Here is a 22585-nt window from a genome sequence, read left to right as displayed (position 1 = left end):
CTACACATTTCTTTTTACAATTATTTCTTCTTTTCTTGGCCAGTCAGTCAATTCTGCTACTAGACATCTATTCATACATCTGCTTTAAAAAAAGAATAAAGCACAAAAACGTTCTCAGTTCGTTAAGATAATATATCTTACAAAATTGGTCTATAAGTATTATGAGCACACTTCACCAAAAAGTCTGTATTCTTTCACTTTCATTCAAAATTTAAAAGATAAATCTGTTCCTGACATTTTCCAGATGTTCATGTGTTGGAAGCCAGAACAATTTCTACGTTGACGTTGAAAGTGGTAAAAAAACTGAGAATGTTGTTTATTCTGATGCCCTTTGTTCCGGATTGTTTGTCTATGTTTTGCCAGAGGTAAGATATTTTTTTAATCATGCATCTTTGCTACAAATAATACATCCTTTGTTTCAAACAATATATTTATACAGAATTACCAAGCTTCTCTTTCGAGAAATTGGCCACCAGCTGAGTCGACTGTTTCTCAGATAATGCCAGTGTACCTGATAGTATATGATATGCGCGTATGTGTGCACATGTGTGTATGCATGTGTGCATGCACGTGTGCATGCATGTGTATGTGTGCATATGTGTGTGTATGTGTGCATGCATGTGTGTAAGCATATTTGCATGTATGTATGTGTGTGCATGTGTGTTTGTGTGTATGCATGTGTAAGCATCTGTTTGCATGTGTGTATGTGTGTGCATATGTGTAAGCATGTGCATATGTGTGTACATGCATGTGTGTAAGCAAGTGCTTGCATGTATGTATGTGTGCATGTGTGTGTATGCAAGATATGCATGTGTATAAGGATGTGTTTGCATGTGTATATGTGTGTGTGAGCATCTGTTTGCATGTGTGCATTTGTGTACATGTGTATGCATGTGTATGTGTGCATACATGTGTGTAAGCATTTGCTTGCATATGTGTGAATGTGTGTATGTTTGTATGCATGTGTGTGTATGTTTGCATGCATGCACATAAGCATATGTTTATATGTGTGCATGTGTGTTCATGGGTGAGTGCGTGCGTATGTGTGCATGCATGTGTGTAAGCATGTGTTTATGTGTGTGTGTGTGTGTGTGTGTGCATGTAAACATGCATATGTGTGTGAACATGTATTTGCATGCATGTGTGTGTATTTGAAGACGTATGGCTTCATAGTTAGAGAATTCACCTCATGATTGTAAGGTCATAGGTTCAATACCCTGCAGTGTATTGTGTCCTTGAGCAAAACACTTCATTTCACATTACTCCAAGCCATTCAGCTGGCAAAATCAGCTGTACCTGTAATTTGAAAAGGGCCAGCTTTCTCACATTCTGTATCAAGCAGAATCACCTTGCGAACTACATTAAGCATACGTGTCTGTGGAGCGCTCAGCCATTTGCACATTAATTCCAAGAGAGGTCTGTTCCATTAATCAGATAGACCTTGTCATCATAACCAACAGAATGCCTCTGTGTGTGTGTGTGTGTGTGTGTGTGTGTGTGTGTGCGTATGCTATTTCATACAACATGGACAAAATCTCGGCCGAAAAGCTGCTGAAACAGCTCGCGATATCAACGATGCGTTAGGCCTAAGAACCACTAATGAACGTACAACACAATGGTGGTTCAAGAAATTTTGTAGCGGTGACGGGAGCCTTGAAGATGATAAGCGTAGTGGTCGGTCATCAGATGTTGACAACGATCAACTAAGAGCCTTAGTCGAAGCCAATACACGCACAACTGTTCAAGAGCTTGCTTCTGAATTAGACGTAAAGTGTATGACAATTTCCAACCACTTGAAAGAGATTGGAAAAACAAAAAGTTTTGAGAAATAATTGCCGCATGAATGGGACAACAACTAAATAAAACGCCGTTTTGAAGTGTCGTCTTCCCTTCTTTTACGCAACAAGAACGATCCGTTTCTCAACCGGATTGTGACTTGCGATGAAAAGTTGATTCTTTACGACAACCGGCGTCGCTCAGCTCAGTGGTTGAACGCAAACGAAGTTCCACGGCACTCCCCGAAGTCAAAGTTGCACTAAAAGAATGTCATGGTGACTGTTTGGTGGTCTGCGGCCGGTCACATCCATCACAGCTTTTTGGATCCAGATGAAATCATTACGGCGGAGAAATACTGTCAGCAAATGGATGAAATGCATAAGACACTCCGACAACAGCCAGCATTGGTAAATAGAAAAGGACCAATTCTTCTCCACGACAATGCTCCGCCGCATGTCGCACAACTGACCTGGTAATTTGTAGTTTATCATTTCTTACAATTTATTTTTGTTTTGTAACAATTTTTTAGTTTCTAGTCTAACATTTCCTTAAAATTTCTAGTCTAATAATTTTTGAAATTTCTAATATGACTTTTCATAAAACGTCTAGTCTAACATTTCTTAACATACTTTGTGTAACAGTTCTCAAAATTTCTAGTCAAATATTTCTGAGAATTTGTAGTCTATCATTTCATAAAATTTCTTACCTAACATTTCTTAAAATTTCCAGTCTAAAATTTCTTAAAATTTCATGACTAACATTTCTTAAAATTTATACTCTAACAATTTTAGAAATGTCAGAAGAGAAATTTTTTAAAAATATTAGACTAGAAATTTCAAGAAACCTTGAGAAATGTTAGACAAGAAATATTCGATGCCAGACTAGGAATTTGAAGAAATATTACATCAGAACTGCTAATATCAGACAAGAAATTTAAAGAAATGTTACACTAGAAATTTCGAGAATTTATAGTGTAGAAATTTTAAGAAATGTTTGACGAAAGATTTTTTAAATGGTATAATAGAAATTTTCAGAAATAATAGAGTAGAAATTTTAAGAATTGTAACACTTGAAATTTTAAGAAATGTCACATTAGAAGTTTTATGAAATGATAGAGTAGAAATTTTAAGAAGAGTTACACTAGGAGTTTAAGGAACCTTATGCATCAAATTTTAGGAAACGCTACACTAGAAATTTTTAGAAAAATTAAACTAGAAATTTTAAGAAATATTACATAAGAAATTTTATGAAATGTTAGACGAGAAATTTTAAGAAAAGTAATATTAGAAATTTTAAGAAATTTTAAGAAATATTAGATGAGAAATTTTAAGAAATGTTACACTAGAAAAGTTATAAAACAAATTTTAAGGAGTGCTAGACTAGAAATTTTAAGAAATGTAATACTAAGACTGCTACGAAGTATTAGACTAGACATTTTCAGATATGTTACACTAGAAATTTTAAGAAATATTTGACTAAAAATTTTAAGAAATGTGACACTACCAATTTTAAGAAATACTAAACTAAAAATTTTAAGAGTTGTCACACTAGAAATTTAAAGAGGGGACAGACAAGAAAGTTTCAATTATATTAGACTAGAAATTTTAAGGAAAGTTAGATTAAAATTTTAAGAAATCTTACACTAGAAATTTTTGGATATGTGAGACTAGAATTTTAAAGTATGTAACAATTGGAATTTTGAGAAATAATAGACTAGAAATTTGACAAAATGTTAGACTAGGGATTTTGATAAATGTTATCTGGAAATTTTAAGGAATGGTAGATTAATATTTTGAGAAAAGTTCCACTAGAAATTTCGAGAAATAATAGACCAGAAATTTTAGGAAATTTTAGACTATAAATTTCAAGATATGTTACACAACGAATTTTAAGAAATGTTAGATGCGAAATTTAGAGAAATATTAGACTAGAAATTTTAAGAAATGGCGCATTATAAATTTTAACCAATGTAAGAATAGAAATTTTAAAAAATGACACACTAGAAATTTTAAGAAATGTTACAATAGTAATTTTAAGAAATGGTAGACTAGAAATTTTAAGAAATATTATACTAGAAAATTTACGAAATGTTGCACTAGAAATGTTAAGAAATGTTAGACTAAATATTTTTAGAAATGTTAAACTAGAAATTTTAAAATATACTAGACTATAAATTTTGAGAAGTGTTAGAGTAGAAATTTGAAGAAATGTTGCATTAGAAATTTGAAGAAATGTTAGACTAGAAATTTTATAAAATGATACACTAGAAATTTTAAGAAATGTTACTCTAGTAATTTTAAGAAATGTCAGATTAGAAATTTGAAGAAGTATTACGCTAGAAATTTTCAGAAATGTTAGATTAGAAATTTTCAGAGATGTTAAACTAGAAATTTTAAGAAATATTAGACTGTAAATTTTGAGAAATGCTAGACTAGAAATCTAAAGAAATGGTACACTAGCAATTTTTTAGAAATGTCACATTAGAGGTTTTATGAAATGATACAGTAGAAATTTTAAGAAATGATTAATTAAAGAAATGTTACACTAAATACCTTGGCAAATATTAGACAAGAATTTTAAGAAATATGAAATTAAGAATTTTAAGAAATGTTACGTTAGAAATCTTATGAAATTTTAGACGAGAAATTTTTTTAAATGTTAGACTAAAAATTCAGAGAAATGTTAGACTAGAAATTTTATTAAATATTATATTTGAAATTTTGATAAATGTTAGGTTAGAAATTTTATGAAATGTTAGATTAGAAATTAAAACAGATGTTACACTAAAAATTTTAGCAAATATTTTCTAGTCTAACATATAAGATTTCTATTAAAATTTCTAGTCAAATATTTCTTAAAATTTCTAGTGCACCGTTTATTAAAATTTCTAGTCTAACATTCTGAAAATCTCTATTCTTACCTCTCTTTAAACTTCTTCGTTAAACATTTCTTGAAATTTCTAGTGTAACATTTCCGAAAATTTGTAGTGCAATATTTCTTAAAATTTCTTGTGTAACTTTTTAAAATCTTCTAGACTAACATTTCTGAAAATATATCTAGAGTAACATTTCTTAAAAATTTCTAGTTTAACTTTTCTTTAAATTTCTAGTCTAACATTTCTCAGAAATTCAAGTCTAATACTTCTTAGAATATGTAGAGAACCATTTCTTAAAATTTCTAGGGTATCGTTTCTTAAACTTTCTAGTCTAACATTTCTTAAAATTTCTAGTCTATTATTTCTCAAAATTGCTAGTTTGAAATTTCTTAAAATTTCTAGTGATACATTTTGCAAAATTTCTAGTCTAACATTTCTTAAAATTTCTAGTCTATTATTTCTCAAAATTGCTAGTTTGAGATTTCTTAAAATTTCTAGTGATACATTTTGCAAAATTTCTAGTCTAACATTTCTTATACATTCAAGTGCAACGTTTCTTAAAATTTCTTTCAATATTTTAAAACTTTCTAGTATACCATTTCTTAAAATTTCTAGTTCAACTTTTCTTAAAACTTCTAGTCTAGCATATCTTAAAATTTCTAGTCTAATTTTTCTTTAAATTTCTAATCTAACATTTCTTAAAATTTCTAGTCAATTATTTCTCAAAATCTTTAGTCTAACATTTCTTAAAATTTCTATTGGAACATTTCTTAAACTTTATAATCTAACACTTCTTGAAATTCCGAGTTCAAAATTTTCTAAAGTTTCCAGTCTAACATTTCTTAAGATTTTAGGTCCAACATTTCATGTAATTTCTTGTGTAACATATCTAACAATTTCTAAATATTTCGTATACTTTCTTGTGTAACATTTCTGAAAATTTCTAATCTAATATTTCTGAAAATTTCTAGTGTAATATTTATTAAAATTTCTATCGTAATATTTAAAAAATATTTCTAATGCAACATTTCTTAAAAATTGTAGTCTAATATTTCTTAAAATTTCCAGTGTAGCATTTCCTAAAATCTCTAGTGTAACATTTCTTAAAATTTGTTGTCTGATATTTCATATAATTTCTAGTGTAACATTTCTTCAAATTTCTAGTCTACCATTTCTTAAAATTCCTAGTCTAACATTTGAAAATGTCTATTCTTACAATTCTTAAAATTTCTATGCTAGCATTCCTTAAAATTTCTAGTGTATCTTTAAATTTCTATGCTAGCATTCCTTAAAATTTCTAGTGTATCTTTAAATTTTTAGTCTAATACTTTAAACATTTCTAGTGTAACATTTCTTCAAATTTCTAGTCTACCATTTCTTCAAATTTCTAGTGTAACTTTTCTTTAAGCTTCTAATCTAACATCTCTTAAAATTTCTACTCTATTTTTAAAAAGTTTCTAGCGAAACATTTCCTAACGCTTTTATTCCAACATTTTTCAGAATTTCTAATCTAATATTTCTTAGACTGTCTAGTATAACATTTCGTGAAATTTCTAGTGTAAAATTTCTAATCGAACACTTCATAAAATTGCTAGTTCAACATGTTTGAAAGTTTCTAGTCTAACATTTCTGAAAATTTCTAGTCAAACGTTTCTAGTATAACATTTCTTAAAATTTTGCTCATCTGGTATGTATCTAAATTCTGTATGACCCTTACTCTTTCTGTTAGTTCCCTGTATACTTTCTTCTTTCTTTCAATTTTTTTCTCGCTCCCCCTCTTTAAATTTTTTGTCTAACAATCCTTGAAAATTCCAGTGTAATAATTCTTAAAATTTCTACTGTAACACATCTTGAAATTTCTATTTCAACATTTTTAAATGTTTCCAGCATAACATTTCTTAAAATTTCTCGTCTAACATTTCTTAAAATTTCTGCTCGGACCTTTCTTAAAATTTTTAGCGTAACATTTCTTAGACTTTCTTGTGTAACATTTCTCGCAATTTCTAGTGTAACATATCTTAAAATTTCTAATCTAATATTTAAAAAAATTTTTAGTGTAGCATTTCTTGAAATTTCTTATCTAGCATTTCTTAAATTTTCTAATCTAACATTTCTTAAAGTTTCTAGTTTAACATTTCTTAGAAGTTTCAGTCTAATATTTCTTAAAATTTGCAATGTGGCATTTCTGAAAACGTTTCTTAATTGGTGATAGCAACATTTCTTTCTTTATAGAAATCATCAGTAAGGCATAATGTTGAAACATATCAAAAATTTTGTGAAGCAATTTATGAATGGAAAATAATTGCAGTCCGAAATTCACAAGACCTTTGTTAGCACAAGGCTCTACTAGAAAATATTTGGCCAAGGCGACACACAATGGGACTGAACCCAGAACCATGTGAATGGGAAGCAAATTTTTTTACCACATATATATTTGCCACACACACACACACACACACACACACACACACACACACATACACCTTAGTGCATATATGTATGCAAGTATGTTTGTATATGTGTTTGTGTGTGTTTGTGTGTGAGTGCATGTGGTGTGTGTGTGTGTGTGTGTGTGTGTGTGTATATATATATATATATATATAGAGAGAGAGAGACGATACAAAGACGGATGGGAAAAAACAAGGACAGGTCATTTGCAGTCTTCTCTTATCAGTCAAGTTTCCAAATCATCCTTACAGTTTCAGCCGGTTACACTTGAGACTGTTCAAATCGGACTGGCTCCAAAAATCTAAGCTAGGAGCATTTCATTTTTTAGGAGAAAGCAAGTGAATGTATACGTCAGCAAAGACAAGAGAAAATGGAGAAAATGTTATACGATTACAAATACAAGCAACAAGGAAATAACAACAGGTGTCTTTTGACTGACCGTTTTTTTGTTGTTGTTTTTCCTGTCTGTCTTTGTATCGTTTATCTGTCTGGATATTTTATTGTCGTCTGTTGCGTTCTTGTTCCATTTTTTTATTTATATATACATATAGCGGCGTACATACACATTTCCTCACTTTGTAAGTAAGTATATATCTAAATTCTGTACGACTCTTTTACTCTTTCTTTTAGCCCCCTCATATCTTCTTTATTCTTTCCTCTTTTCTTTTTCTCGCTCCCCCTCTCACATTTCTTGGCCTTCTCTTTCTTTAATCTTCCCACTTCCCCTCCTTATTTATCTTTCCTGTACCTTTCTCTATGTCTCTCTGATTGTCTTTCTTTTTCGTTTTCCCCCTAATTCTTCACTCCCTACCTTTCTCCTTTCCTTCCACATTACTGGTGTTCAACCAAGCATGATCTTTCTTTCTTGGCTCGATTGCTGGCTGCAAATCATCTCTTATATTCCTGTCTCATGACTTTCATCTCTTGTGTCCATCTCCTATGTTCCTGCCTCAAGGCTTTCACTCTACACACGCCAGCTCAACTCGATTCGTCTCTATTTAGTCAAAAGAGACCTCTTGTTATTTTCGTGTTCCTTGTATTTATAATTGTGTAACATTTTCTCCGTTTCATTATTTGTCGTTGTTGTCATACACCTTCGCTTGCTTTCTCCCAAAATATGCAATGCTCTTAGCTTAGATTTTTGGGGCCAGTCCGATTTGAACAGTCTCAAGAGTAACCGGCCAAAACGGTAAGGATGGTTTGGAAACTTGACTGATAAGAGAAGACTGCAAATGATCTGTCCTTGTTTCCTCCTGTCCGTCTTTGTATCATCTATCTGTCTGGATGTGTTATTGTCATCTGTTGCGTTCTTGTTCCAGTTTTTAGATTACACACACACACACACATATATATGTATGCATTTGTATATGTATGCATGTATGTATGCATGTATGTATGTGTGTATGACAATTTTAAAAATTCTGTTAACTTATTCTGTAACTATTTTATATTGATTAGTTTCTTATTTTTTAATAATAATAATAATAATAATAATAATACTAATACTAATAATAATTATAATGATAATAATAATAATGTGTGTGAGCACGCACATATATGCATTTAAATTCTCGTATATGAATAGCTGGACAGCACGAATATCTTGAAAATTTTCATTTGTAAATTATATGTAAAATCTTGCTAAAACAACATATAACATTTATTTATTTAGTTCACCAATATTGCTTAGATGTAATATAATGAAATACTGCAGTTCAGTAAAGTATATTTATTTTCATTATTCTTTGTTTTATATATTTTGTCCTTTTAATTTTTAGTTTTACTTTCCTGTCAAATCATAAATAGAAAATAGAAGAAAAAGAATATTTGTTTTTACATGAGAGCATGTCTACTTGTTGTAAGTGCCCTATATATTGCTTCTGCTATATCAGGAAATTGTACTGAAATATTAATTTATTAATTTGGATTCTGACAGCCATTTTCAATGATCTGTGTATGTTTTTCGTGTGTGTGCTGCATTTCTATGTATATATCTATTATGTCTACGCTCACACACACAAACAGATGTACACAGAGAAAGATACACACACACACACACACATACATACATACATATATATATATAAAGCTGAACATTAGAAGCATCAGTTGTGGCGTGCAAGAGAGACGATTGCGCTGGTATGGACATGTGGTGAGAATGGATGACGATAGCTGCGTGAAAAAGTGCCACACCCTAACAGTTGAGGGAACCCGTGGAAGAGGTAGGCCCAGGAAGACCTGGGCTGAGGTGGTGAGGCAAGACCTTCGTACATTGGGCCTCACCGAGGCGATGACTACTGACCGAGACCTTTGGAAATGTGCTGTGCGTGAGAAGACCCGGCAAGCCAAGTAAGATCGTTGCCAGTGCCCCTGGACTGGTTCTTGTGCGGGTGGCACATGAGATGCACCATTTTGAGCGTGGCCGTTGCCAGTACCGCCTGACTGGCTCCCGTAGGATTTTCGAGCGAGATCGTTGCCAGTGCCCCTGGACTGGCTTGTGCGGGTGGCACATAAAAGACACCATTTCGAGCGTGGCCGTTTTCGTGCGGGTGACACGTAAAAGCACCCACTACACTCTCTGAGTGGTTGGCGTTAGGAAGGGCATCCAGCTGTAGAAACTCTGCCAAATCAGACTGGAGCCTGGTGTTGCCATCCGGTTTCACCAGTCCTCAGTCAAATCGTCCAACCCATGCTAGCATGGAAAGCGGACGTTAAACGATGATGATGATGATGATGATGATGATATGTATATATATATACATATATATATATATATATATATATATATATATATATATATATATATATATATACACATATGTATATGTATATGTATAGCCATACAAGATACTAATGACCATTTAAGAGAGCACAATACGTGTGAGCTTTAGAAAAAAGTGTTAGGCAACTAAAGATTAATCTTAGTCTTTTCTGTCATTATTTCCACAGGAAATGTTCTGCTGAACTTTGTTAGTTCCAGATCACTTTTTTCCATTTCACCTGACTTGAATCTCGCAATATCTTCATCCAAATGTTGTTGGGATTCTAGAAATAAGGAAGTTTTTCTACAATTCTAGCTTTTTCTTTCGAGCTTACCATACTTTGGAACTCTCTTCCATCTCATTGTTTTCCTTCTGAACTGTTTCAAGTCTGAAGTAAATTCATTCCCTTCATCTTAATTTGTCCTTCTTCATAATTCCTTATTCTCACTTTGTTTGGGGCTTATAAAAATGATACGTATATATAGGCACAGGCGTGGTTGGGTGGTAAGAAGCTTGCTTCCTAACCACATGGTTTCGGGTTCAGTCCCACTGCATGTCACTATGAGCAAGTGTCTTCTACTATAGCTCCAAACTAGTCAAAGCCATGTGAATGGATTTAGTACGCAGTAACTGAAAGAAGCCCATTGTACAGGGTGTCCACAAAGTCTTGGTACATGGAGTAAATAAAATCATAACATAAACAATTAAATATAGGAAATAATAATTTTCCTTTTTTACTTTTGTACCCAGATTTTCGGACACCCTGTATGTATATATATATATATATATATATATATATATATATATATATATATATATATATATATATATATATATATATATGTGTGTGTGTGTGTGTAAGTGTTTGGATGTATGTATTTATGTGTGTGTGTTTGTCTCCATCCCATTGTTTGACAACTTACACTGGTGTGTTTATGTTCCTGTAACTTAGCGGTCTGGCAGAAGACACTGATAGAATAAGTACTACATTATAAAGAATAAATCCTAGAATCAATTTCCTCGACTAAAACTCTTTAAGGCGGTGCTCCAGCATGGCCGCATTTAAATGACTGAAGCAATAAAAAAACAAAAGATTAAAAGAAAATAGATATATGGTGCAGACAAGGCTGTGTGGTAAGAAGCTTGCTTCCCAACTGCATGGTTCTGGGTTCAGTCCCACTGCATGGTACCTTGGGCAAGTGTGCCTTTGTGTCGGTGTTTGTCCTATTGCTTGACAACCGATGTTGGTGTGTTTATGTTCTCAAAGCTTAGTGATTTGGCAAAAGAGCAATTACTGGGGTGTTTATGCTCCAGTACCTTAGCGGTTTGGCAAAAGAGACCGATAGAATAAGTACTAGTCTTACAAAGAATAAGTCCTGGGGTCTATTTGCTCGACTTAAGGCGGTGCTCCAGCATGGCCACATTCAAATGACTGGAACAAATAGATGAATATATAATAAAGTGAGTGACAAATAGGTCCGAGTGTCAATTTATTACGGCTGTTTACAATAACTCCTTTGACTGATTAATGAGAACTCAGAGTATAAATACAACCTTTGTTATGTATGTGTATGTGTGTGCGTGTGTGTGCATGTGTGTGTGTGTATGTGTGTGTGTGTGCGTGCATGCACGTGTGTATGTGGGTATGTAATGAATTAACATCTGTACCTCTTTGTTACTCATATTTAATTCATCTCTTCTGGAATCTATGCTTCATATATATCATAGACAGTATTTTTAATATAAAGTAGATGTCTGAATAGCTAAGAGTGGATTTCTTCATTCAGCTGGTCTTATTATCTGCATACACCGCCAGAACATCATGTGGTGGGCGCTTATGCACCGAGTGTGATATTCACTTGATATTATTGAATATGCCTGTTATTCAGGCCTAGCAAGGTGTCTCAATTTAAGCACCTAATTCAACTGAATCTTAATTGTAAATATATATGTACATGTGTGTACGTAAATATATATATATATATATATATATATATATAAATATATATGAATATATATATATAAATATCATCATCATCATCATCATCATCGTTTAACGTCCGCTTTCCATGCTAGCATGGGTCGGACGATTTGACTGAGGACTGGTGAAACCGGATGGCAACACCAGGCTCCAGTCTGATTTGGCACAGTTTCTACAGCTGGATGCCCTTCCTAACGCCAACCACTCAGAGAGTGTAGTGGGTGCTTTTACGTGTCACCCGCACGAAAACGGCCACGCTCGAAATGGTGTCTTTTATGTGCCACCCGCACAAGCCAGTCCAGGGGCACTGGCAACGATCTCGCTCGAAAATCCTACGGGAGCCAGTCAGGCGGTACTGGCAACGGCCACGCTCAAAATGGTGCATCTCATGTGCCACCCGCACAAGAGCCAGTCCAGGGGCACTGGCAACGATCTTACTTGGCTTGCCGGGTCTTCTCACGCACAGCACATTTCCAAAGGTCTCGGTCAGTAGTCATCGCCTCGGTGAGGCCCAATGTACGAAGGTCTTGCCTCACCACCTCAGCCCCGGTCTTCCTGGGCCTACCTCTTCCACGGGTTCCCTCAACTGTTAGGGTGTGGCACTTTTTCACGCAGCTATCCTCATCCATTCTCACCACATGTCCATACCAGCGCAATCGTCTCTCTTGCACACCACAACTGATGCTTCTAATGTTCAGCTTTTCTCTCAAGATACTTACACTCTGACGGGTGTTCACATTGACATTACACATCCAACGGAGCATACTGGCTTCATTCCTTGCGAGCTTACGTATGTCCTCAGCAGTTATAGCCCATGTTTCACTGCCATGTAGCATGGCTGTTCGTACGCATGCGTCATACAGTCTGCCTTTTACTCTGAGTGAGAGTCCCTTTGTCGCCAGCAGGGGTAAGAGCTCTCTAAACTTTGCCCAGGCTATTCTTATTCTAGTAGCTACACTTTCAGCGCACCCACCCCCACTACTAACTTGGTCGCCCAGATAGCGGAAGCTATCAACTACCTCTAGTTTTTCACCCTGGAATGAGATAGAAGTTGTTTCCTGTTTGTATATATATATATATATATATATATATATATATACACACACACACACACACACACACACACACACACACACACACACACACACACTAATCTCTCCCCATAGCATGGTTCACCTATCGTGGTTTATTATTTATGTTTATTATTTAAGCATGTGAGAATGAATTAAATAATGTTTATAATGGGGATGATATTGATGAGGTGTTTTAAATCTGGTGTTTTTTTCTATCAGACACTTTTGCCAAACTGTTAAGTTACAAGGATATAAACAAACATGGCTCAATGGTTAGAAAGTCAGGCTCATAATCACAAGGTAATGAGTTTGATTCACAGACTGGGCTGCATGTTGTGTTCTTGAGCAAGACACTTTATTTCACATTGCTCCAGTTCACTCAGCTGTAGAAATGAGTTGTGATGTCACTGGTGCCAAGCTGTATTGGCCTTTGCCTTTCCCTTGGATAAAACTGGTGGCGTGGAGAGGGGAGGATGGTATGCATGGGTGACGGCTGGTCTTCAATAAACAACCTTGCCCTGATTTGCGCCTGGGTGGGTAAGTTTCTATGAGCAATCCCATGGTCATTCACAACTGAAGGGAGTCTTTACGCTTTTACCCTTTTTATTAGTCAATAACTAATATTATTTCCAGGCAAGGCAGGGAGCTGGCAGAATTGTTAGCATGCCGGGCGAAATGCTTAGCAGTATTTTATCTGCCGTTATGTTCTGAGTTCAAATTCCACTGAGGTCAACTTTGCCTTTCACCCTTTCGGGGTCGATTAAATAAACACCAGTTATGCACTGGGGTTGATGTAATTGACTTAATCCCTTTGTCTGTCCTTATTTGTCCCATCTATGTTTAGCCCCTCTATGTTTAGCCCTTTGTGGACAATAAAGAAATAAGAAACGTTAGCACACAGGACGAAATGCTTAATGGTATTTCAACTGTTTTTATGTTCTGAGTTCAAATTCCGCTGAGGTTGACTTTGCCTTTCATCCTTTAGAGATCGATAAATTAAGTACCAGTTGTGTACTGGCGTCGATCTAATTGACTGGCCCCACTCCTCCAAAATTTCAGGCCTTGTGCCTAGGGTAGAAATATTATTTTGAGGCTTTTGATAGTGAAAATATGGGAAATTGGACTTGTTGTGACTTAGTAAAACACGATAAAATCTAATGATAACTGTAATTTATTGCTTGTCTATCAGATAGAAAATCTCAGTTGTACAATAATGTATTTGAAAAATTAAAACAAAATAGTCTCTTGATGGTTGGTTAATTTTAAAGATGGCGGATGTGTTTTCATGATTTCTTTCAATGAGTTTTAAGAAAGAAGAAAGTGTAGTTCTTTTATCTTTCACTTGTCTCAGTCATTAGAGTGTGGCCATGCTGGGGCATCTCCTTAAAGGGTTTTAGTTGAACAGATTGACACTGGTACTTATTGTTTTAAATCTGGTGTTTTTTTTCTATCAGACACTTTTGCCAAACTGTTAAGTTACAAGGATATAAACAAACTGACACTGGTTGTCAAGTGCTGATGTCGGGACAAACAGGCACAAAGACACACACACACACACACACACACACTATGGGCCTCCACACAGATTTCATCTACCAAATTTACTCACAAGGTTTTGGTTGGCCTGGGCTATAGTAGGAAACACTTGCCAAAAGTGCTGTATAAAACAATTTCCCTAAATATGAAAGGGTTTATGAAATATAGGCGGTTCTATTCAGTTATTTATTTACTTATTTGCTTACAAAGCAAAGAAACCACAAATAAGAAGGGTCACAATTCATAAGAATAATGTAAAAATTTAAAGCTAAAACTGAGTTAACAGGTTGACTGGTTAAAAGACTGGTTAAAAGACTGGTTAAAACAACAAATGATAATTCAGATATGATGCCATTTTATAAACATTAACAGATGGTTTGGCATATCAGGGTAGACTAGACTGTTAGAAAGAAAAAAAAAGTAGCTATGAAAATACGTCTTGTGAAAAGCATGCTTGCTGAAAGAGAGTTAGGTGCCCACTATATTTGTAATTTAGTCGGAATCTAAATATTGCATGAGAAAATTCTGTTGAAAATACAAGACTTGTGCACAAAACCACACATTATTAAGTAATTGAAGATAATGAAACAAGAGCTGGGAATATCGAGTTATCATGGGGAATGAAAGAGTAAATTAGTCAAAGGCATATGTGTACTCAGTTCAAGTAGTATTACTACAGTATGTATGTCGGTGTGTATACATACATACATGTGTATATATATATATATATATATATATATATATATATATATATATATGTATATATGTATGTAGGTATATATATGTATGTGTGTGTATATATATATATATATATATATATATATATATATATATATGTATATATATATGAGTGGCTGTGTGGTAAGTAGCTTGCTTACCAGCCACATGGTTCCGGGTTCAGTCCCACTGCATGGCCCCTTGGGCAAGTGTCTTCTACTATAGCATCGGGCCGACCAAAGCCTTGTAAGTGGATTTGGTAGACGGAAACTGAAAGAAGCCTGTCGTATATATGTATATGTATATATTTGTGTGTCTGTGTTTGTCCCCCCAACATCGCTTGACAACCGATGCTGGTGTGTTTACGTCCCTGTAACTTAGCGGTTCGGCAAAAGAGACTGATTGAATAAGTACTAGGCTTACAAAGAATATGTTCTGGGGTCGATTTGGTCGACTATAAGGGCAGTGCTCCAGCATAGCCGCAGTCAAATGACTGAAACAAGTAAAAGAGTAAAGAGTATATATATACTGCGAAAATTATATGTTTGTATGTATGTATGTATGTACATACATGTGCACACACACACATATATGTATATAGTGCCTTATTTTGATTTTTTGAGAATTTTGTTTTCTTAAGAAACTTCCCCTCTTGATTGCCTTTCCCGTTTAATTTAATGTTTTTCATTGGTTACCCATGCAACTTTGTTTCTCAATAGCTTTTGAATGTACCCAAGACTACATGAAATATAAGCTTGCAATTAACTTATATTTTCTTGCTAGATAGATATTTTGATTTTAGCACTTTGTTCTTCATTTTTTTCTTTTTTTTGTATTTGATATATTTTGATCACTGGTTCATTATACTTTTCAACAGATTGATGATGGCTTTTCTACTCAATGTGACATTCTCATAAAGTTATCTGTCAAGTCTTATATAAGTAATTCAATTTTCTTTTGATTTTTTTCCAATTACTTTCCGGCAACATTACCTTCTATTTTGTTATATTTGTCTATTGTAATTCTTCATTTGGCATTGAATGTTGCTTCACCCTCTGTCAGCTCTGACAGAACAGAACTCGATCAAAACCATTCAAGACATGACTAGCCCGTCTAGGACTACATTATTCAATATGGCCTTCCATTTTCAAGAAAGCAGAGTATAATCTAAAGGAAACCTTGCTGCTATTTCTAGTTGGTTGAGCAACTGTACAAGGAGCCCATTTGAATAGTGTTCTGTTTGTCAGTAAAAGTACTTTACTTTTGGAATGTGCTACTCGTTACTGTTTGAGTTTGTTGAAATAGGGGAAATGTAGGAAAATATTTTTGTCATATGATGAGCTTACAGGAGTAGAATGAATCTCCAAGCTAGCCAAGACTGCAATATAGCTTTGACCCAAAGTTATAGCTATTTCCTCATTCATATTATAGTTTAATGCTTTAGAAAAATACATGAATGTCGGAATTCACGTCTTTATTATCCTTAAATAAATAAGTATAATCAATCATTTATAAATTCCAACTAATTAAGCAGTAAACAGTTATTTGATAGCTAAATCTCCATGACCAAATTTTTAAAGAAAGAGACTGCCAATGAATTTTAATAAATACACTGCTAATGTACAGGGCTGGATTATGACCCAAAGAGGCCTTAAGCACTTAAAAGATTTTTTTGTGTCCCCATGTATATATAATTCAAGACATGAACAATAATAAACCATAAAAATAAATTTTTATTTTGGCTGTGTGGTAAGTAGCTTGCTTACCAACCACATGGTTCCGGGTTCAGTCCCACTGCATGGCACCTTGGGCAAGTGTCTTCTACTGTAGCCTCGGGCCGACCAAAGCCTTGTGAGTGGATTTGGTAGACGGAAACTGAAAAAAAGCCTGTCGTATATATGTATATGTATATATGTGTGTTTGTGTGTCTGTGTTTGTCCCCCTACCATCACTTGACAATGGATGCTGGTGTGTTTACGTCCCCGTCACTTAGCAGTTCGACAAAAGAGAATGATAGAATAAGTACTAGGCTTCCAAAGAATAAGTCCTGGGGTCGATTTACTGAAACAAGTAAAAGAGTAAAAGAGTAAAACTAACAGTAAGATGAGAAATAATGTTTACTTTTGTATACTTCCACTATATTTATATTTGAAAAGTGTTCTCCTTTTATTTAATTGCAAAGTCTTTAATTCCTTGACACCCTAAACACATGCTTATTTTGCTTAATGGCTAATCCAGCACTGCCAATGAGTTTCAAGAATTAAAATACGATGATGATGCCTATGAATTTCAAGAAATGAAAGAACTTAAGAGTTTTCGGTAAATGAAATAAACTCCTATATCTTTAGAGATTCTGGATAGGTTTAGCTAAATAATTAATTTTGACATTTATTAAGCTAGTATTAGGAACATATCTTAACAAAAGCTTCTTACAAAGAATTAAAATGAAAGGTTATAATTTGAATATGAATGCTATAAACTGAACAGATTTGTAACACAGAATCATAACAGTCTCAGGTGGTTTGGAATCAAAGAGATTAAACCTAGTATTTTCTTTCAAGTGAAATAAAATTATTTTTGAGCTTTTTTTTTTTTTCATTTATTCCTGTTACGTAAGATAATCTTCTTTACTCTCATAACTAACTCAATTGATTCTATGCTTTATTTATCTTTTTACTTGTTTCAGGCATGAGACTGGTCATACTGGAGCATCACATTGAAAATTTTTTATTTGAATGAATTAACCCCAGGACTAATTATTTCTTTTAAGCTGTGTGGTAAGTAGCTTGATTACCAACCGCATGATTCTGGGTTTAGTCCCACTGTGTGTGGCACCTTGGGCAAGTGTTTTCTACTGTAGCCTTGGGCCAACCAAAGCCTTGTGAGTGGATTTGGTAGACGGAAACTAAAAAAAGCCCGTTGTATATATATATATATATATATATATATATATATTTGTGTGTGTGTATGTATATATTTGTGTGTATGTGTTTGTCCCCCCAACATCGCTTGACAACCTTTGCTGGTGTATTTAGGACCCCTTCACTTAACGGTTCGGCAAGAGAGACTGATAGAATAAGTACTAGGCTTACATTGAATAAGTCCTTGGGCTGATTTGCTCGACTAAAGGCGGTGTTCCAGCATGGCCACAGTCAAATGACTGAAACGAATAAAAGAATGTTATTGATCTCTTTTGATGAACTGCTAAGTCACAGGGACATAAATATGCAAACACTAGTTGGCAAGCGAGGGTGGGGAACAAACACACACACACATTCAATGGGCTTCTTTCAGCTTCATCTACCAAATCTACTCACAAGGCTTTAGTTGACCTGAGACTATAATAGAAGACACCTGCCCAAGGTGCCAAGCGGTGGGACTGAACTTAAGACCATGTGGTTTCGGAAGCAATCTTCTTACCACATGGCCTCACCTGAATGTAATAGACTCTTTAATTCTTTCTAGGATCTAATGACAAATTTATACATTTTAACTGCTTGTAACCATTTTATTACTGATCACTTAACACAGACATATACAGAGAAATGTAACTGTGATCTTTGCATTCAATTTATAATGGTTTCAAATTTTGGCACAAGGCCAGCAATACTGGGGAAGAAGGTATCTTGATTACATCGACCCCAGTGCTAGACTGGTACTTATTTTATTGACTCTGAAAGGGTAAAAGGCAAAGTCGACCTTGGCAGGATTTGAACTCAGAACATAAAGACAGATGAAATCCCACAGAGCATTTTGCCTCACATACTAACAATTCTGACAATTCACCCCCTTGTGACTTGTACTTAATCCTTTCTACTATAGGCACAAGGCCTGAAATTTGGGGGAGGGGGATTATCAATTACATCGACCCCAGTGCATAACTGGTACTTAGTTTATTGACTCCAAAAGGATGAAAGGCAAAGTTGACGTTGGTGGAATTTGAACTCAGAACATCAAAATGAGTGAAATACTGCTAAGCATTTCGTCCAGTATGCTAACGATTCTGCCAGCTCACTGCCTTCATGCTTCTTTCACTCATCTCTGTCTGTCTGTTTGTCTCTCTCTCTCTCTCTCTCTCTCTCTATCTCTCTCTCTCTCTCTCTCTCTCTCTCTCTCTCTCTCTCTCTCTCTCTCTCACTCACTCACTCTTCCATCTGGTGAGACTGAAGAAGACAGTAAATCTCTTCTCCTTGAGTAACAAGAAATGTCAAATGACTTATTTGACCATCTCATCTCTCCAGCACTCAATCCTTTCCTTGCATCCAAATCACCTTATCACTTTTGCCCATCCAGGGGCATAGCTGTCATTACTCCTTATATACTCTTCCCGGCACTCAGGTTAACTGGTATCAGTATCCATCATCCACCCTTAATATTTATTCATTTCCATTACTAGCTAATAAAGGCACATGGCTTAGTGGTTAGGATGTTCAGCTCATGATTGTAAGGTCCTGAGTTCAGTTCCCAATGACATGTCGTATCCTTGTCTTTGAGCAAGACACTTTATTTCACATTGCTGCCATCTTCTCAGCTGGCAAAAATGAGTTGTACCTGTAATTCAAAGGGCCAGCCTTGTCACATTGTCATGCTAAATCTCCTTGAGAACTACATTAAGGGTACATATGTCTATGGAGTACTCAGCCACTTGAACATTAATTTCATAAGTAGGCTGTTCTATTGATCAGCTCAACTGGAACAATTGTCATTGAAGCTGATGGGGTACCAGTTATTACTCACTATCAATCTCTCACTCCTTCCACTAACCTGTCGTCCCATTCACTCAGTTTCTGCCTTCACTCCCTCATCCCTTCTCCTACCCATCCTAGTTCTTCTTTCACTGCTGTATTTCAATCACTTCTGTTCGCCTCATTAGCTACATAACTCGCACCTTTACCTTCCTGCTAATGAGGTTACCCTGTTGTCTTTCTATATTAGACATTAACCATGTCGCCTGAGATACACCAGTTCAGATAAATAGATATATGACAGACATCATTCAGTTTTTACTAAATCCACTCACAACGTTTTAACCAGCCTGGAGCTATTTTAGAAGACAGGTGTCACACAGCGGGACTGGATTCAAAAAACCACATGGTTGCCAAGTGAACTTCTTAACCATGCAGGTATACTCATGCAATAGGCATCATTGAATATAAAAACACATGTGATTCATGCAGCTCTGTTTTCAAAGTCATTTGTCTCATGTATTTCTCTTCAAATACCTATGAAAAAGAAAAGCAAACAAGAATAAATACTTAAAGTTATTTTTTCTTATATTTTTTTCATTTTTTTTTTTTTCAAGAAAAATTTATTAAAAAAACTATAATTGCATTTCTGCTTTCTTTTCTTTTCAAACTTTTTCCTGTAGCAGCTCATTGCATTATCAATCATTCTATGAACTCGCATGCTTCTTTAGCAAGGGATGTTTTTGTGGACATATACTTCCAAAATAAAACAGTCACACCGACATTGATGATCTACTTGTCATCAAAGATTTCTTCTTCTGTATACCTTTGAAATTTTATTTTCATTTTTTTTCTTTTTTTTTTTTGCAGCTTCTTTATCAGCACTAGCAGATCCACTTTGAATTCTTACATTATGCAATGCCGACCACTTTCTGAAGCATTTATACCATCCAGAATACACGGGGTGAGTAATTTTTTTCAGACACCTGAGAAATTGTACTTCTAGAAAGTTTATTTCATTGAGCTACCTAGAGTAACTAAGCACGTACTAACGAGCTTTAAATTGACTGAAAGTAGGATTTTTGTTTCAATCTTTTCTTTATTGTGAGTACCTTTGCATATTTTGATATAAATTGTGGCATTATTTTTCAGACATAACAGAATGCTTTATTTAGCATTACCTTGGACAATCCCTTCAAACATTTTATGCAAATTTTTGAGTGCAAAGGCTACATGCATTAGTCCAATAAATATTATTCTTCAAGAAACCTTTCTTTACTTGGAAAAAAAGATTTTTTCAGTTGAGAATGCATTCTAAGGAAATAAGTTCATTAGTTCGAAAGAAGATGGCCTAAACCTGAGTAACATAGTCGATGAGTTGAAGATTTCAAAGTCTACAGTGGAATGTATGTTAAAGAGTGACTATAACTGGAAGAAAATAAAAGCAGAAGGAAAAAGTTGCTTGGGAAAAGAACTCAAAGACGAATGAAGATAACTGCATCCTGTGTACTGGTAGCTGGAGAAGAGGTAATGGCATGGAAGGGGAAGAAGAAATATGAAATAGATGTAAATATTCAGTTCAAAGACTGCTGAAAGAAATTGGATACAAGTATGGAAAGGCCGAAAGGAAAATTCATTTAAGCAAAAAAAAAACAAAAAAAAACATAAGAAAGAAAGGTTAGACTGTCAAAAATTATGGTTAACAACTTCTGTTGATTTTACCAAAGTAAAATATATGGGAAATGTTGGTACAGTTTCTATATGATGTACCAGAAGTGGCAAGAGAAGCAGAATTATGGAAATGGATTTTAAGAGCCAAAAAGACGAGTGATTAAAATAAAAAGAAATGTTGCAATGAACATGTCTGTCTGCTGCAACAAATAAATGGTGAAAGTGATCAAAAAGAAAGGAGATTGTGTAGACTTCTGAAGCTGAGTAGTACTCTACATTATTTACATTATTTACATTTGATGGATATTTGTCCTCATCTTCTTTGTTGTTAACACAACGTTTCGGCTGATATACCCTCCAAGCCTTCATCAGGTGTCTTGGGGAAATTTCGAACCTGGGTTCTCATTCCTAAGGTATTTTTCTATGTTGCTATTATTATTGTTATTGTTATTATTATTATTATTATTATTATTATTATTATTATTATTATAAATACCTTAGGATTGAGAACCGAGGTTCGAAATTTCCCCAAGACACCTGATGAAAGCCTGGAGGGTATATCAGCCGAAACATTGTGTTAACAACAAACAAGATGAGGACAAATATCCGTCAAATGTAAGTAATGTAAATAATGTACATAATTCCTCATCTCTTAAATATAGAACTGAGTAGTACTGACTGAAAAATATTGTTGTATAATTTTAATAAAACTTCCATAAAATACAATTTAAATTCTTACATATGTACTCGGATAGAGCAATCACAACAGGAATATTATGCCCATGTCTACGTTGTTTCACTCTAAAAGTGTGTTTATCACTAATTGTCTATCAGCACTACATCTCAGGAGTCCAAAAAGATTTTCTGACCCTCTGGACCTATAAGTATTTTTTAACTGTTTATGTATTTTTTTAGCAAGGTACATGGTGTGTAATTGAATGGTCTAAACAGTGGGATGGAGAGTTGCTGAAGAAGTCACAGGTGTGCGACAAAGTTTTCCAGATAATCAACATAAAATAAGAACAATAATAAGCAAGTGAAGAGCGAATATATAGTCATAG

General features: G+C 34.4%; 1 pseudogene; it reads left to right on the top strand.

The window, feature by feature from the left end:
* The first annotated feature begins 1524 nt into the window (after positions 1-1524).
* LOC149136872 (histone-lysine N-methyltransferase SETMAR-like) lies at positions 1525-22544 on the top strand (annotated as a pseudogene).
* The last annotated feature ends 41 nt before the right edge of the window (positions 22545-22585 follow it).

Source organism: Octopus bimaculoides, chromosome 2 (assembly GCF_046866305.1).
Source record: "Octopus bimaculoides isolate indiv1 chromosome 2, ASM4686630v1, whole genome shotgun sequence".
Classification (NCBI taxonomy): domain Eukaryota; kingdom Metazoa; phylum Mollusca; class Cephalopoda; order Octopoda; family Octopodidae; genus Octopus; species Octopus bimaculoides.
This window is presented reverse-complemented; position numbering and strand designations above follow the sequence as displayed.